This window comes from Phyllobates terribilis, unplaced genomic scaffold, assembly GCF_046119375.1.
Source record: "Phyllobates terribilis strain yellow unplaced genomic scaffold, ASM4611937v1 Scaffold_220__1_contigs__length_3276283, whole genome shotgun sequence".
In the NCBI taxonomy this organism is placed as follows: Eukaryota; Metazoa; Chordata; class Amphibia; order Anura; family Dendrobatidae; genus Phyllobates; species Phyllobates terribilis.
The window spans coordinates 2,835,117-2,852,262 of NW_027362980.1; positions in this window are offsets into that span (position 1 = coordinate 2,835,117).

A 17,146-nucleotide genomic window follows, 5' to 3' on the forward strand; every position below is an offset into this window, starting at 1 on the left:
AGTAAGTTTCTGACCTGCCTGGAGCTAGGCCTAACTTTGTCTCTGTCCTGCGCTGGCTGACCTTGTGGTAGGGCCTTCTCTTGGAGTGCACGCTCCCAACCTACGGGGCCTATGTGTCTCCTGGCTCTGGTACATATCAGCACTTTAGCGCTCCTGGGACCTGTAGTTCTCCAGGGATTCCAGTTTATCTTACTGGGTCGTGGAGATCCTGGCAAGCTTCGGACCCGGTGTCCGGTAACTACTTCTTCTTCGGGGTGAGCTAGTTAAGCTCCTCTGCCCCCTATGAACTAACTCTCTACTCTTCGCCTTCGGCCTACTCGGACCCTCAATAGGCTACTCACACTAACGGCAGCGTGCCGCGTTTCACCGATCTTATGGCGCCGGCACACCTAAAGCTCACCTCACTGAGCTACACGTGAGTCTAGAACGTGCTCCACTGCAGACTGACCTCTCTCAGGCTTTTGCACTGCAGGAACTCTCACAACAGGTTTGCTTTCTGTCGTCTCCAGTCTAGACTAACTGCTGCCTGGCTCCACCTTCCCTTATATATCTCCCTAAGGAGCTCCCTCTGGTGGTCTGAGGTGGAAGGTGGAGATGTGTGAATGGTTATGGGGGCCTCTTGTGGAGGAATCCTTCAATACACCCTCCTGGGTCTGTGATACCAAGCACAGCTGGGCTTCACAGATAGGTGATAACTTGCAAAGTTAAAATTAACTTATGCAAACATGATTTCAATAATTATATTAGGTTTAACATTTCAGAGTAGTCTGTCCCTAATCATAAATATGCTGTATTAGCCCCACTAATAGGATCTTAGACAAGTCTTTTCAGAAAATGGATAGCAGGTGATTGATTCATTTTTTTAGAAAAAGTCTGTAAAAAAAAATCTTATTAGACATAGCAGCAATGAACGAAAAGTGGTTTGTATGAAGAGCTAAGTTATAGCCTGTCAGCCCGTCTGTTACAGAATGGCAGTGATGTTTATTTTCACTGCTTTTTCACTTTAGATCCCCTGGTGGGAAACCCTCAACCAGGAAAGACAAGAAGAGATGTTCACTTAATGATCCCACAGACCCTGCAGCCATTATAGCCAAAGCCTTGAAGCAGAAGTTTGCGCACAGAAATGGTGATGACGCTGTCAATAAAGAAAATAGATCTCATGAGGAGTCTCCGTTCTCCAGTCCTGAAGCCCCAATGGTACTGTTTGTAAATCTTACATGACTGACCAACCAAAAATCAGGCTTATGAAAGATCGTGAATGGAAGGTTTGTTGCTGGATCTTTAAACGGTTTATCCAGGACTATTTTATCTTTTTACTATAAGCCTAAAAACTAACAGGCAGGTTGTTACTAACAGTGGCAACTACCTGCCTGTTGTATCCGGTGCCGGCTCGGAGAGGTCACCGACCACTGTCGCCGGCGATTCAGCTGCTCCAAGTCAACAGAGCAGCTCTTCTTCTTCCAGGCTGCTCTGTTGATGGGGCGTGGCTACCGACGTTAGGCAACTTGTGAGTCGGCTGCCAATCAGCATGACGTCAGCAGTCACGATCCATCAAGAGACCAGAGCAGAAGAGAAGCCGCTGCTCTGTAGACATGATATTAGCAGAAGCCGCTGAATTGCTGTGACCGCTCTGTGTCAGCAGAGATCTGTGCAGGGCACAACAGACTGGTAGTTAGCAACTACCTACCTGTTAGTTCTTAGGTCAATAGTTAAAAAAATGTAATAGTCCTAGATAACCCCTTTTAACATTATATACTTGGCAGCAATTATCTATCGTGTGACGTGGCCATAAGACTAAGTCAACTGTATAACATGGTCCTTGACTGTATAACATGGTCTATTACTGACCAGTGATAAGAAAGTATAAAAGCACGGACAACCCCATTTATTTGAAATATGGTTCCTAATGTTGGCGGCACTAGCTACAGATATAGACCCTAATTGCTCTATAGGGGTTGTCCATCAATAAAGACAATTTTTTTAAATACTTAAATGCATGCATTTTTAGCTAAAAATAATTTTTTGGAATTGGATTTGATTAAAAATTTTGCACCGTTTGCCTTTTGTAGTCTCTATCTTGCACTGTCTAAGAATCCATCAGTGAGCTTATTATAACAGTTCAATAGGAGAGAACTGTTATAACAAGAGAAGGAGAGTACCTTTTTTTATGTCTTTTTCTGACATCATCTCAGCTGGTTTAAGACCACTGACCACATCAAAGTTGAATGTGCAGGGAAACAAATAGTCTGTAAAAGCCAAATGGTGCAATATATTTAATGAAACCAAAATGCACAAAATATATCTTTAAGTCCACAAAGATGCAACATGCACCAATTGGCAGAACGGGGAATTTTTATCCCCAATGGAGAACTTTTATCCCTGTTACAAAATATGTGCCGCAGGTCAGATGCATGACCGCTGGGAGTCTACCGGAAAAAGCCGAGCAGCTACCTAGGGAATGAATGGAGCAGCTGTCAAGCATGTGCCTTTGCTGAAGCATTCGTCATCGAAACCAATTTTTTACACTGTTGATACTACATAGTAAAAAAAACATAGTTCTTATAGATGCTATATAACCCTTTTAAGGCAACCCACATACTCTAAAATCTAGACCTTTCGGCTGCGTGCCCACGATGCGTTTTTCATGCGTTTCCACTGCGGAATTTCCGCAGTGGAAACTCATTAAAAACGCTTGGTAATCTGCACCACATGGTCCTCAATGGCATTCCGCAATGTCAATGCACATGCTGCGGATTATTCCGCAGCGTTTCTGCGGCGCTCAAAAATCCGCAGCATGTTCATTAATTTTGCGGAAGCGCAGCGGAATTGCCGCCATTGACTTGCATTGAGACGCATATAATCCGTGTCTATACGTTTGTACATGTGGATTATATGCGTTTCTATGTGCGGATGGTACCCAGTTCTGGAGGAGAGAAGACTCTCATCCAGACCTGGGTACCATTGTACCTGTGAAAAAAAGAATAAAATAATAAATAAAGTTTATATTTAACTTCTCGCGGGCCGGCCGGCAGCGCTTATCTTCCAGGACCTGAGATGACGTCGCGATCATGTGACCGCAGGCTGTCTCGCGATATGCCGGCAACCCGGAAGGACCGCGACAACACACGCGGCAGCACATGCGGCAGGGGATCGGTAAGTATAGCTTTATTTTTTACAGTCACACTATATAAATCCATGCTGTTTGCATGGATTTATATAGTGTGACCTAGTTGTCAAGCACTTTCCAAGTGATGCTATCGGGGCTCGGTTAGCTGCATGCATCACACACACCCCATTTCCGAGGGACAGCTCAACGGTGCTCCCATTAGTACAGTAATGCAGGCACGACAAATCATGTCCCTGGCTGGAGTGGGGAGGGGGAAGCACACCCAGTGATGTAGGAGCAGGGGGGGATGGTTTCTGGGCATAGGTAGGAGCCCATTGGTTGGAAGTCACCTGGGCTCATACACAGAGAGGGAGGTATATAAGGTGTCTTCATCTTAGTCGAGTAGAGTCAGTTCAGTCAGGAGGAGAAGAGAAAAGGAGTTCAACCAGGAGGGCTGACAGGGAGCTGTGGCTCAGTCTGGGCCCAGCTCCACGAGGCAGGCCTAGAGTGAAGGCCAGAGCCAGAAGAAAGGACAGAAACAGAAAGGAACAGAAAGGAAAGTAAGAAGGAACAGAACACCAAGAGAGGCCCAGAGACACGAAGGCAGAAGGAAACCTAAGGACCCAGGAGATTACAGGTGACGGGTTGGCAGAACAGGGTACCGGATCCCAAGTTGGTGGAGGCGACTAATCCTTAACCAAGAACCGGTGGTCGCAATCATTTAGTGGTGCGACCCCTTACTACACCTACTAGAAAGGCACACCACATAGGGTCAGGGAAGTGGGTACCCAGCCCTCCCAGGAGAAGATCAGAGGCAGCTGGACAAAAGTAGTGTCATTGGTGGGGCACGGCTGACGAAAGGATAGAAGGGAGTCCTGTGCCACACTCTGGAATTACCTGGGGGTTGACCGAGCCCCCTGCCTGGTGGAAGCAGCACGGCTCGGGCGGTCCTACCTGTGCACAAGTGAACTGGATGAGAACTGTGAGTAAAAAGCTTGAACTGCAACGCCTTGTCTCTGTGCTTTCTCACCGTATGCAGCACTACTGGTACTGGGACGCCCGTGCACCATAACCCCCACCGTCTACTACACTGCCCTGGGGCTTCACTCTTCCCGTCGGGAGTCACACTACCTCAGCTGCATACACCATCAGCCCCAGCGGTCTGCCTTGCAGCGGCGGTTCGCACTGACCGCAATCCACGGGTGGCGTAGTCGGACATTATCCCATAAAAGCCCCCACAAAAGACCGCCATTGGCCTGACCACACTGAGCCACGGGCCCGGGTCACCGCCACGGAGACTACAACCCCCAGAAGCCCGGTTCCGGGTGTCCCTCGGCCCAGGGGGCGAGTCAAATGCACGATCTGCATGCATTTTTTCTGGCAAGGGAGATGCAGAAACGCTGCAGAAATTTTCTGCTTCATTTCTGCATCGTGGGCACATACCCTTATTGGGTAGAAGTGTTTTAACTAATTGAATCGTTGACTGATCCTTCACGATTTTCCCAGTGTATATATGAATGTATATCTGGTTCTAACTTTTCCTATGTTCTTCACTTGTAGTTTGGGCGCCACCTGCTTAAGCCTATTGGGAAAAGAACACAGAAGGAAATTACAAGAAAGCAAGTTCATGTCTGAGTTGATGTTCATACCCCTGATGAAGCCATAATCACTTGGCGTAACGCGTAGGTTATTTATATCCTTCCTTTTTCTTTGAGCAGCTTTATTCTTGGCTAGTGTTGAGCGATACCTTCCGATATCGGGAAATATCGGATCGGATTGGATCGGACCGATACCGAAAAAGTATCGGATATCGCCGATTCCGATACCGGAAACCAATGCAAGTCAATGGGACAGAAATATCGGAATGAAAATAAACCCTTTCTTTCCTTGTAGGTTAATTCTACATGAAGGAAAACAACTAAGAATAATGTAGAATGTATTGGGGGAGGTGGGGGAGACAATAAAGGCATAGAGGTTTAGCCCTATCAAATGGAATAGCAGGAATTAATTTTTTTTTTTAAGACGTTCTGAGTTACGGAAATATTGACTATGTTAAGTATTTTTATATTTTGTCAGATATTTATGTTTCACTACTTCCATGCTCTTCACCTTCTTTTTTACTTCTCCCACACTTTCTCCTTCATCATCCTCAGCATCTTTTTCATCCACTTCTTCTTCACCTTCTTCATCTTCTTCTTCTTCACCTTCTTCGTATTATTCTTTTTTTTTACATTCATCATATTCTACTTTTTCATCTTCTTCATCTTCTTCTTCTTCATCATATTCTTATTTGTGGCAGGCATTCCTCTAGTTGTTATCTATAAAAGGTTGGACATTACACCTTTCGTTCTGCCCGTCACAAAAGATTTACAACAGGATTTGTCCGCGTTCAGTTTGGCCTGCAGCAGCAGGTCTTTTCCAGGGGCATCACGAGGAGGAACGGACTCACCCCCATACACTGCTTAGTCATCTTCTGCTTATAATTTAGATATTATCTTTTGCTCTGATTTTTAGTCTTATGCTTAATGTTCTTCCGCTTTTTGTTCTGCAGCTTCTTGTATTTCTGCTTCTTGGTTTTCTGTCTCTTGTTCTTCTGTATCTTGGTGCTTGTCTTCTCTTCTTTGTCCTCTTGGTCAACTTCTTCAGGGTCATCTTCTTGGTCTTCTTCGGGGTGGTCTTCAGGGTCGTCGTCTTCGGGGGTCCTCGTCTTCGGGGTCCTCGTCTTCTTCGGGTTGGTCTTCTGGGTCCTCATCTTCGGGGTCCTCGTCTTCTTCGGGGTGGTCTTCAGGGACCTCGTCTTCTTCGGGGTGGTCTTCAGGGCCCTCGTCTTCTTCGGGGTGGTCTTCAGGGTCCTCGTCTTCAGGGTCGTCGTCTTCGGGGTCCTCGTCTTCTTAGGGTTGGTCTTCAGGGTCCTCGTCTTCAGGGTCCTCGTCAGGGAGATCTAGAGTGATTACCAAGAACCATTTCAAAAAGCTTGAACTTGGAAATGTAGCAGAAGGTACAAGAAAGCTGAGGAACTACCGAGGACCAGCTGACGGTACTGGAACCCGGATGGGTAGCAGAAGGTACAAGAGCCAATGGAACTGCCGAAGACCAGCTGACGGTACTGGAACTCGGTTACTAAGCAGGAGGTACCTGTGCCAGAAAGCACTACCAAGGACCAGCAGACGTTGGTGGAACTTGGATACCGAGAAGGAGGCACCTAATCCAAAGGCACTGTCGAGAACCAGTTGACGGTACTGGAACCCGGATGGGTAGTAGAAGGTACAAGAGCAAATGGAACTACCGAGGACCAGCTGACGGTACTGGAACCCGGATGGGTAGCAGAAGGTACAAGAGCCAATGGAACTGCCGAAGACCAGCTGACGGTACTGGAACTCGGTTACTAAGCAGGAGGTACCTGTGCCAGAAAGCACTACCAAGGACCAGCAGACATTGGTGGAACTTGGATACCGAGAAGGAGGCACCTAATCCAAAGGCACTGCCGAGAACCAGCTGACGGTACTGGAACCCGGATGGGTAGCAGAAGGTACCCATGTAAAAAAAAATTCAAGGCCGCGAACCGGCCGCAGTTACCACAACCCACAGTCCTACAGGGGGTGCTTGTCCTATTGGCACTATGGAACCAGCCTTCATTGCCAGATCCCGCAGCCCACATAGGAGTCACCTAAACTGCAGGCACCATAGAGTCGGCTAACCCGACCGCAACACGACAGGACAACGCATTGGAGGCAAAGTGACGTTGACACTACCCGGAAACAGCTGGCGTGCTGGAACCAGGCTGGGCAGGAGGGAGTACCCATGCCAAAGTCACTGCCGATAACCAGCTGACGGTACTGGAACCCGGATGGGTAGCAGAAGGTACAAGAGCCAATGGAACTGCCGAAGACCAGCTGACGGTACTGGAACTCGGTTACTAAGCAGGAGGTACCTGTGCCAGAAAGCACTACCAAGGACCAGCAGACGTTGATGGAACTTGGATACCGAGAAGGAGGCACCTAATCCAAAGGCACTGCCGAGAACCAGCTGACGGTACTGGAACCCGGATGGGTAGCAGAAGGTACCCATGTAAAAAAAAGTTCAAGGCCGCGAGCCGGCCGCAGTTACCAAAACCCACAGTCCTACAGGGGGTGCTTGTCCTATTGGCACTATGGAACCAGCCTTCATTGCCAGATCCCGCAGCCCACATAGGAGTCACCTAAACTGCAGGCACCATAGAGTCGGCTAACCCGACCGCAATACGACAGGACAACGCATTGGAGGCAAAGTGACGTTGACACTACCCGGAAACAGCTGGCGTGCTGGAACCAGGCTGGGCAGGAGGGAGTACCCATGCCAAAGTCACTGCCGAGAACCAGCTGACGGTACTGGAACCCGGATGGGTAGTAGAAGGTACAAGAGCAAATGGAACTACCGAGGACCAGCTGACGGTACTGGAACCCGGATGGGTAGCAGAAGGTACAAGAGCCAATGGAACTGCCGAAGACCAGCTGACGGTACTGGAACTCGGTTACTAAGCAGGAGGTACCTGTGCCAGAAAGCACTACCAAGGACCAGCAGACGTTGGTGGAACTTGGATACAGAGAAGGAGGCACCTAATCCAAAGGCACTGTCGAGAACCAGTTGACGGTACTGGAACCCGGATGGGTAGTAGAAGGTACAAGAGCAAATGGAACTACCGAGGACCAGCTGACGGTACTGGAACCCGGATGGGTAGCAGAAGGTACAAGAGCCAATGGAACTGCCGAAGACCAGCTGACGGTACTGGAACCCGGATGGGTAGCAGAAGGTACAAGAGCCAATGGAACTGCCGAAGACCAGCTGACGGTACTGGAACTCGGTTACTAAGCAGGAGGTACCTGTGCCAGAAAGCACTACCAAGGACCAGCAGACATTGGTGGAACTTGGATACCGAGAAGGAGGCACCTAATCCAAAGGCACTGCCGAGAACCAGCTGACGGTACTGGAACCCTGATGGGTAGCAGAAGGTACCCATGTAAAAAAAAATTCAAAGCCGCGAACCGGCCGCAGTTACCACAACCCACAGTCCTACAGGGGGTGCTTGTCCTATTGGCACTATGGAACCAGCCTTCATTGCCAGATCCCGCAGCCCACATAGGAGTCACCTAAACTGCAGGCACCATAGAGTCGGCTAACCCGACCGCAACACGACAGGACAACGCATTGGAGGCAAAGTGACGTTGACACTACCCGGAAACAGCTGGCGTGCTGGAACCAGGCTGGGCAGGAGGGAGTACCCATGCCAAAGTCACTGCCGATAACCAGCTGACGGTACTGGAACCCGGATGGGTAGCAGAAGGTACAAGAGCCAATGGAACTGCCGAAGACCAGCTGACGGTACTGGAACTCGGTTACTAAGCAGGAGGTACCTGTGCCAGAAAGCACTACCAAGGACCAGCAGACGTTGATGGAACTTGGATACCGAGAAGGAGGCACCTAATCCAAAGGCACTGCCGAGAACCAGCTGACGGTACTGGAACCCGGATGGGTAGCAGAAGGTACCCATGTAAAAAAAAGTTCAAGGCCGCGAGCCGGCCGCAGTTACCAAAACCCACAGTCCTACAGGGGGTGCTTGTCCTATTGGCACTATGGAACCAGCCTTCATTGCCAGATCCCGCAGCCCACATAGGAGTCACCTAAACTGCAGGCACCATAGAGTCGGCTAACCCGACCGCAGTACGACAGGACAACGCATTGGAGGCAAAGTGACGTTGACACTACCCGGAAACAGCTGGCGTGCTGGAACCAGGCTGGGCAGGAGGGAGTACCCATGCCAAAGTCACTGCCGAGAACCAGCTGACGGTACTGGAACCCGGATGGGTAGTAGAAGGTACAAGAGCAAATGGAACTACCGAGGACCAGCTGACGGTACTGGAACCCGGATGGGTAGCAGAAGGTACAAGAGCCAATGGAACTGCCGAAGACCAGCTGACGGTACTGGAACTCGGTTACTAAGCAGGAGGTACCTGTGCCAGAAAGCACTACCAAGGACCAGCAGACGTTGGTGGAACTTGGATACCGAGAAGGAGGCACCTAATCCAAAGGCACTGCCGAGAACCAGCTGACGGTACTGGAACCCGGATGGGTAGTAGAAGGTACAAGAGCAAATGGAACTACCGAGGACCAGCTGACGGTACTGGAACCCGGATGGGTAGCAGAAGGTACAAGAGCCAATGGAACTGCCGAAGACCAGCTGACGGTACTGGAACTCGGTTACTAAGCAGGAGGTACCTGTGCCAGAAAGCACTACCAAGGACCAGCAGACGTTGGTGGAACTTGGATACCGAGAAGGAGGCACCTAATCCAAAGGCACTGCCGAGAACCAGCTGACGGTACTGGAACCCGGATGGGTAGTAGAAGGTACAAGAGCAAATGGAACTACCGAGGACCAGCTGACGGTACTGGAACCCGGATGGGTAGCAGAAGGTACAAGAGCCAATGGAACTGCCGAAGACCAGCTGACGGTACTGGAACTCGGTTACTAAGCAGGAGGTACCTGTGCCAGAAAGCACTACCAAGGACCAGCAGACGTTGGTGGAACTTGGATACCGAGAAGGAGGCACCTAATCCAAAGGCACTGCCGAGAACCAGCTGGCGGTGCTGGAACCCAGGGTAAATACTAAAAACAGAGTGGAGCCAGAGGTGTAATTGGAGCAAGTTTTAAATCAGTAGTAAAGTGGATGTGGACAAAGCAGGAGAATTTGCCGGACACACAGCAGGGGAACAGCTGACGTTACTGAACCCCAATAACACTGGAGCAAGCGTTGACTGTGCAGACGGCACTTCTGAGCAGCAACTAGCGGTATTGGAGCCCAGGGTAAATACTAAAAACAGAGGAGCCAGAGGTGTAATTGGAGCAACTTTAAAATCTGTAGTAGTGAGAATGTGGACAGAGCAGGAGAAATTGCCGTCCGCACAGCAGGGGAACAGCTGACGTTACTGAACCTCAATAACACGGCAGCAAGTGTTGACTGTGCAGACGGCACTTCCGAGCGCCAACTGGCGGTGTTGGAGCTCAGGGATAATACTGAAAACAGAGGAGCCAGAGGTGTAATTGGAGCAACTTTAAAATCTGTAGTAGTGAGAATGTGGACAGAGCAGGAGAAATTGCCGTCCGCACAGCAGGGGAACAGCTGACGTTACTGAACCCCAATGACACGGCAGCAAGTGTTGACTGTGCAGACGGCACTTCCGAGCGCCAACTGGCGGTGTTGGAGCTCAGGGATAATACTGAAAACAGAGGAGCCAGAGGTGTAATTGGAGCAACTTTAAAATCTGTAGTAGTGAGAATGTGGACAGAGCAGGAGAAATTGCCGTCCGCACAGCAGGGGAACAGCTGACGTTACTGAACCCCAATAACACGGCAGCAAGTGTTGACTGTGCAGACGGCACTTCCGAGCGCCAACTGGCGGTGTTGGAGCTCAGGGATAATACTGAAAACAGAGGAGCCAGAGGTGTAATTGGAGCAACTTTAAAATCTGTAGTAGTGAGAATGTGGACAGAGCAGGAGAAATTGCCGTCCGCACAGCAGGGGAACAGCTGACGTTACTGAACCCCTATAACATGGCAGCAAGTGTTGACTGTGCAGACGGCACTTCCAAGCGCAAACTGGCAGTGTTGGAGCTCAGGGATAATACTGAAAACAGAGGAGCCAGAGGTGTAATTGGAGCAACTTTAAAATTTGTAGTAGTGAGAATGTGGACAGAGCAGGAGAAATTGCCGTCCGCACAGCAGGGGAACAGCTGACGTTACTGAACCCCTATAACATGGCAGCAAGTGTTGACTGTTCAGACGGCACTTCCGAGCGCCAACTGGCGGTGTTGGAGCTCAGGGATAATACTGAAAACAGAGGAGCCAGAGGTGTATTTGGAGGAGGTTTTAAATCAGTAGTACAGTGGATGTGGACAGAGCAGGAGAAATTGCCGTCCGCACAGCAGGGGAACAGCTGACGTTACTGAACCCCAATAACACGGCAGCAAGTGTTGACTGTGCAGACGGCACTTCCAAGCGCCAACTGGCGGTGTTGGAGCTCAGGGATTACAGTTCAGGTGGTAGAAACATGAACAGAACAGGAGACCTGGATACTGTTGCCAACTAATTATTTATTCTGGAAGAGGACTGGCAAATTCATGAGAGATCCAGGCCTTGTTCATTTTGAGAAAAGTAAGCCGGTCAACGTTATCGGAGGATAGTCGCATGCGACGGTCTGTTAGTACACCACCTGCGGCACTAAAGACGCGTTCCGATAATACACTAGCAGCAGGGCAAGCTAGTACCTCCAATGCATACTGACTAAGCTCTGGCCATGTATCCAGCTTACAGACCCAAAACTTGAAGGGAGAAGAGCCGTCTGGGAGTACACAAAGAGGGCAAGACATGTAGTCTGTCACCATCTGACGGAAACGTTGCCTCCTGCTGACTGGAGCCGTCTGTGATGGTGTAGACATTTGTGGCGGCGGGGACACAAAACTTTGCCACATTTCGGCCTTACTGGTCTTGCCTTGTGCTGAGGCGCTGCTTCTGCTCCCTCTTTGTGCAGAGCTTCCTCCACTGCCTCGACGCACTGAGCTGCTTTGTAAAGCACTAGCAGCACTGCTCTCGGTTGGAATGGAGAACATGATGGAATGCACCAGTGCGACTTGGTACTCCCGCATTTTACGCTCCTGGTTCAACGGTGTTATGAGGCTTTGTAAGTTGTCCCGGTAGCGAGGATCTAGGAGGGTGGACACCCAATAATCAGCCGTGTTGAGAATGTGGGCGATGCGGCGGTCGTTTCTCAGGCACTGCAGCATGAAATCAACCATGTGCTTGTCACGGGTGTGTCGCCACGAAGATCGTCACGATTACACAGCCTGACTTCTCGCAGCTGACTTTTTGGTGCTTTGTGTTTTTCGGCAGTGAGGGAGTTAATTCTCTCTCTCTCTGTGCTAGACGAGGTCCAGCCTCGCCCAGCTGCAATCAATGCTGCTGTAGTGAGACTCCTTCAAATGCCTGCTGGTCTGTTAGGGAAGTGTCGGTGAAAGCATTTCATGCAGACTAACTGAGCGGATCGTGGTTTTTGGAGTTTCAGAGATAAGTGTATTTGGAGTGTTTTTTCCCTTCCTCGCTTTATCATTTATCTCCTTTCCCGTTGGTGTTCCCTCTGTTGTAGTTGTGTAGTTTTTGTATGCAAGGTGGTTTTGGTTTTTCCCTTGTACTGTCTCGTTCGTCTAAGTACTGTGTGTGGGCATATTATTACTTGTCCCCTTTTGTTGTGATCGGGGTCCTTCTCAGGACTAGATTACTTAGGTGCAGGGATCCTCAGGAGGTAGGGGTTACGTTGGCGGCCTGGACCTCTGTACCTTTAACAGTACCTCCAGGTTGAGGGATTAGTCAGGGCCCCAGCTTAGGGTCAGCTTAGGCCCCCTACCTCCAGTATACAGAGACAGCGTGACATTTTCACCGACCCCTTAGTTTTTCTCCAGCTACCATGGATCCAGTAGCCGGTCTAGCTCGGCAGTTGCAGAGTTTGTCCATGGAGCTGGCGGACGTTAGGTCCAAGGTTTTGTATCCTCAGGAGCAAGCCGGACCAGAACCTAAAGTAGCTCTCCCTGACAGGTTCACTGGGGGGCGGGACAAGTTTTATGTTTTCCGGGAGGCATGCAAGTTGTACTTTCGGCTGCGGCCTCGGTCATTGGGGAGTGAAGAACAAAGGGTGGGAATTGTCATCTCGCTCCTACAAGGGGACCCACAATCTTGGGCGTTCTCTCTTCCCCCGGGCTCCCCGACTCTCCAGTCAGTGGATAGGTTTTTCGCTGCTCTGGGACTCGTATATGATGACCCAGATCGGATCTCCCTTGCTGAGTCTAAGTTACGTAGGATCCAGCAGGGAGATCGTCCGGCGGAGGAATTCTGTTCGGAGTTCCGTAGGTGGGCCACGGACACCCAGTGGAATGACCCGGCTCTTAGGAGCCAGTTTTGTCAAGGTTTATCTGACAAATTACAGGATGTGTTGGCACAGTATGACTCTCCCGCGTCACTGGAAGCCGTTATGGCCCTTGCTATTCGCGTTGACAGACAGCTTCGGGAGAGGTGCGGGATAACTCTACCCCCTGTGATGACTCCACCTCCTACAAGGTCCCCTCATATGGTGGTTCCCCTGGTCAGTCCAGAGGAGCCTATGCAATTAGGAGGGACATCATTTCGGGGGAGGGGACCGGTGGTGCGCCATAAGACAGGAAGGTGTTTCTTCTGCGGGAGAAAGGGACATTTTATTGGTGGGTGTCCATCCCGTCCCTTGCAGAGTGAAGAGTCGTCGGAAAACTGTTGATCCCAGGTTGTGTGGTGGACGGCAATCTGGGAGTAGGTATTTCGTCCCTAGGTTCGTCTCAGTTTCTCGTACCGGCGGAGGTGGTGGTGGGTACGAGAACTGAGAGGATATCTGTTCTTCTGGATAGTGGGGCCGGGGCTAATCTGGTTGATGCTCGGTTTGCCCGGGTTCAAGGTATGCGATTGAGTGAGTTGGCTAAACCCATCCCCATATTCTCGATCGATGCCAAGCCTCTCGGTCAGGGAAGTTTTTTGCAAGCTGTTCATGACGTAAAACTTCAAGTGGGGGTGATACATAAAGAACTGTTGTCTTGCTACGTGTTGGAGGGTCTTCCCACTCCTATAGTGTTGGGCCTTCCTTGGTTAACTAAGCATAACCCGGTTATTAATTGGCAAACCAGAGAGATAAGCCAATGGAGTAAATTCTGTAATAAAAACTGCATGAACACGGTCATCGGTGCGGTTACTCCTTGGGTCTTACTTCCATTTCTGGCGGACTTTGAGGATGTATTCTCTGAGAAAGGGTGTCAGGAACTACCTCCTCATCGCGAGTATGACTGTTCTGTAAAACTGCTCCCTGAGGCCAAGTTACCTAAAGCTAGGTTGTATAACCTTTCTGGTCCTGAGAGGCAGGCCATGAAGGATTATATTTCAGAAAGTCTGGCTAAGGGGCATATTAGACCTTCATCTTCACCGGTGGCTGCGGGGTTCTTCTTTGTTAAGAAGAAAGATGGAGGCCTACGCCCTTGCCTGGATTTCCGTGAACTTAATCGGATTGCGGTCCGAGATCCGTATCCGCTCCCACTTATTCCCGATCTCTTTAATCAGATCGTGGGCGCCAAATGGTTCTCTAAGTTGGATCTCAGGGGGGCGTACAATCTGATTAGGATGAAGGAGGGGGATGAGTGGAAGACGGCGTTTAACACTCCGGAGGGGCATTATGAGAACCTTGTCATGCCATTCGGTCTGACTAATGCCCCGGCGGTGTTCCAACACTTTGTTAATGACATTTTTCGCCGCCTGGTGGGACAGTTTGTTGTCATATATCTGGATGATATCTTAATTTACTCGCCGGATCTGGTGTCTCATCAGGAGCACGTTAGGCAGGTGTTACAGATCTTGCGGGATAATAAATTGTATGCCAAATGGGAAAAGTGTGTGTTCGCCGTACAGGAACTCCAGTTTTTAGGCTTCCTGGTTTCAGCGTCCGGTTTTCGTATGGACCCTGGGAAAGTGCGGGCAGTTCTTGAGTGGGATCGGCCAGAGAATCTTAAGGCACTACAACGTTTCTTGGGGTTTGCTAATTATTACCGGAAGTTCATTCGTAATTTCTCGTCCATAGTTAAGCCTCTCACAGACATGACTAAAAAGGGGACGGATTTTTCTAGGTGGTCTGACAAGACTTGTCAAGCATTCTCCTCCTTGAAAAAATGTTTTGCCTCGGCACCCATACTCATTCAACCTGATGCGTCACAGCCATTCATTGTAGAGGTAGACGCTTCCGAGGTAGGGGTGGGAGCAGTATTGTCACAAGGTTCGTCCCCTGGTAAGTGGCATCCATGCGCCTTTTTCTCTAAAAAATTGTCGTCCGCTGAGAGGAATTACGATGTCGGCAATAGGGAACTCTTGGCCATTAAGTTAGCTTTTGAGGAGTGGCGCCATTTTTTGGAGGGGGCAGTCCATCCGGTCACCGTCATCACCGATCACAAGAACCTGCTATATCTGGAGTCCGCGAAACGTCTGAATCCCAGACAAGCTAGGTGGTCATTGTTTTTTACCAGGTTTAATTTTGTCGTTACATATCGTCCTGGGTCAAAAAATGTAAAGGCGGATGCCTTATCTCGTAGTTTCCCTGGGGCCGGGAATACGGACGACCCGATTCCTATCCTTCAGGAGGGGGTGGTGGTTTCGGCAGTATGCTCTGAGCTGGAGGAGGAGGTATTGGAGGCTCAGGGGGACGCCCCTGTTGGACCTCCGGGAAGACTGTTTGTTCCAGATCAGTTGCGACAAAAGGTGATCGAGGCACACCATAACTCAGTTTTTGCAGGACACTCGGGGAGTAGAGCAACTGTGGATCTCCTCTCGCGTCGGTTTTGGTGGCCTAACTTACATAAGGAGGTGGTAACTTTTGTCGCGTCCTGTGGGGTTTGTGCGCGCTCTAAGACCTCACATACCCGTCCGTCTGGGGCCCTCTTACCTTTGAAGATCCCGGAGCGTCCTTGGACTCATCTGTCTATGGACTTTATTACGGACCTCCCTCCATCTTCGGGTAAAACGGTCATACTCGTTGTAGTGGACAGGTTCAGCAAGATGGCACATTTTATCGCTCTTCCGGCTCTCCCTAATGCTAAAACTCTTGCGCAGGTGTTCATTGGGGAGATTGTGAGGCTTCACGGGGTACCCTCTGATGTGGTGTCTGATCGGGGGTCTCAGTTTGTGTCCAAGTTCTGGAAGGCGTTTTGTGCACGGCGGGGGATGCATTTGTCGTTCTCAGCGGCTTTTCATCCTCAGACCAATGGTCAGACGGAACGTATGAACCAGAGCTTGGAGACATATCTCCGGTGTTTTGTGTCAGAGAACCAGGAGGACTGGGCTTCTTTCTTACCTCTGGCAGAGTTTGCTCTTAATAATAGGCGGAGCGAGTCCACTGGTAAGTCCCCGTTTTTTGGGGCACATGGTTTTCACCCCCAGTTTTGTTCTTTCAGTAGGGGGGGCTCTTCGGGGGTTCCTGAGGAGGAACGATTTTCCTCATCACTCGCTTCAGTATGGAGAGGGGTGCTGAAGAATCTGAATACTATGGGGAACCGATACAAACGTATGGCTGATAGGAGGAGAGTGTCTGGTCCGGACCTAAGTGTGAACGATCGGGTATGGTTGTGTACCAGGAATATAAAACTTAAGGTTCCCTCCTGGAAACTGGGTCCCAGGTCCATCGGGCTGTACAGAATCAGTTCTATTATTAATCCGGTGGCATTCCGTCTTGACCTCCCCCCTACGTTTAAAATTCACAACGTGTTCCACAGATCGTTGCTTAAGAGGTATGTGGCGCCGGTGGTACCGTCACCTTTACCTCCCCCTCCAGTGGTGGTCAAGGGTAACTTGGAGTTCCAGGTATCGAGGGTCATCGATTCACGCTTTAATCGCCGGTCCCTTCAGTACCTGGTTCATTGGAAAGGGTATGGTCCTGAGGAGAGGATGTGGGTTCCTGCATCGGATATTAACGCAGACCGATTAGTTCGGGCCTTCCACACGACTCACCCGGATAAACCTGGCCCTGAGGGTCCGGAGGCCCCTCGTAGAAGGGGGGGTACTGTCACGGGTGTGTCGTCACGAAGATCGTCACGATTACACAGCCTGACTTCTCGCAGCTGACTTTTTGGTGCTTTGTGTTTTTCGGCAGTGAGGGAGTTAATTCTCTCTCTCTCTGTGCTAGACGAGGTCCAGCCTCGCCCAGCTGCAATCAATGCTGCTGTAGTGAGACTCCTTCAAATGCCTGCTGGTCTGTTAGGGAAGTGTCGGTGAAAGCATTTCATGCAGACTAACAGAGCGGATCGTGGTTTTTGGAGTTTCAGAGATAAGTGTATTTGGAGTGTTTTTTCCCTTCCTCGCTTTATCATTTATCTCCTTTCCCGTTGGTGTTCCCTCTGTTGTAGTTGTGTAGTTTTTGTATGCAAGGTGGTTTTGGTTTTTCCCTTGTACTGTCTCGTTCGT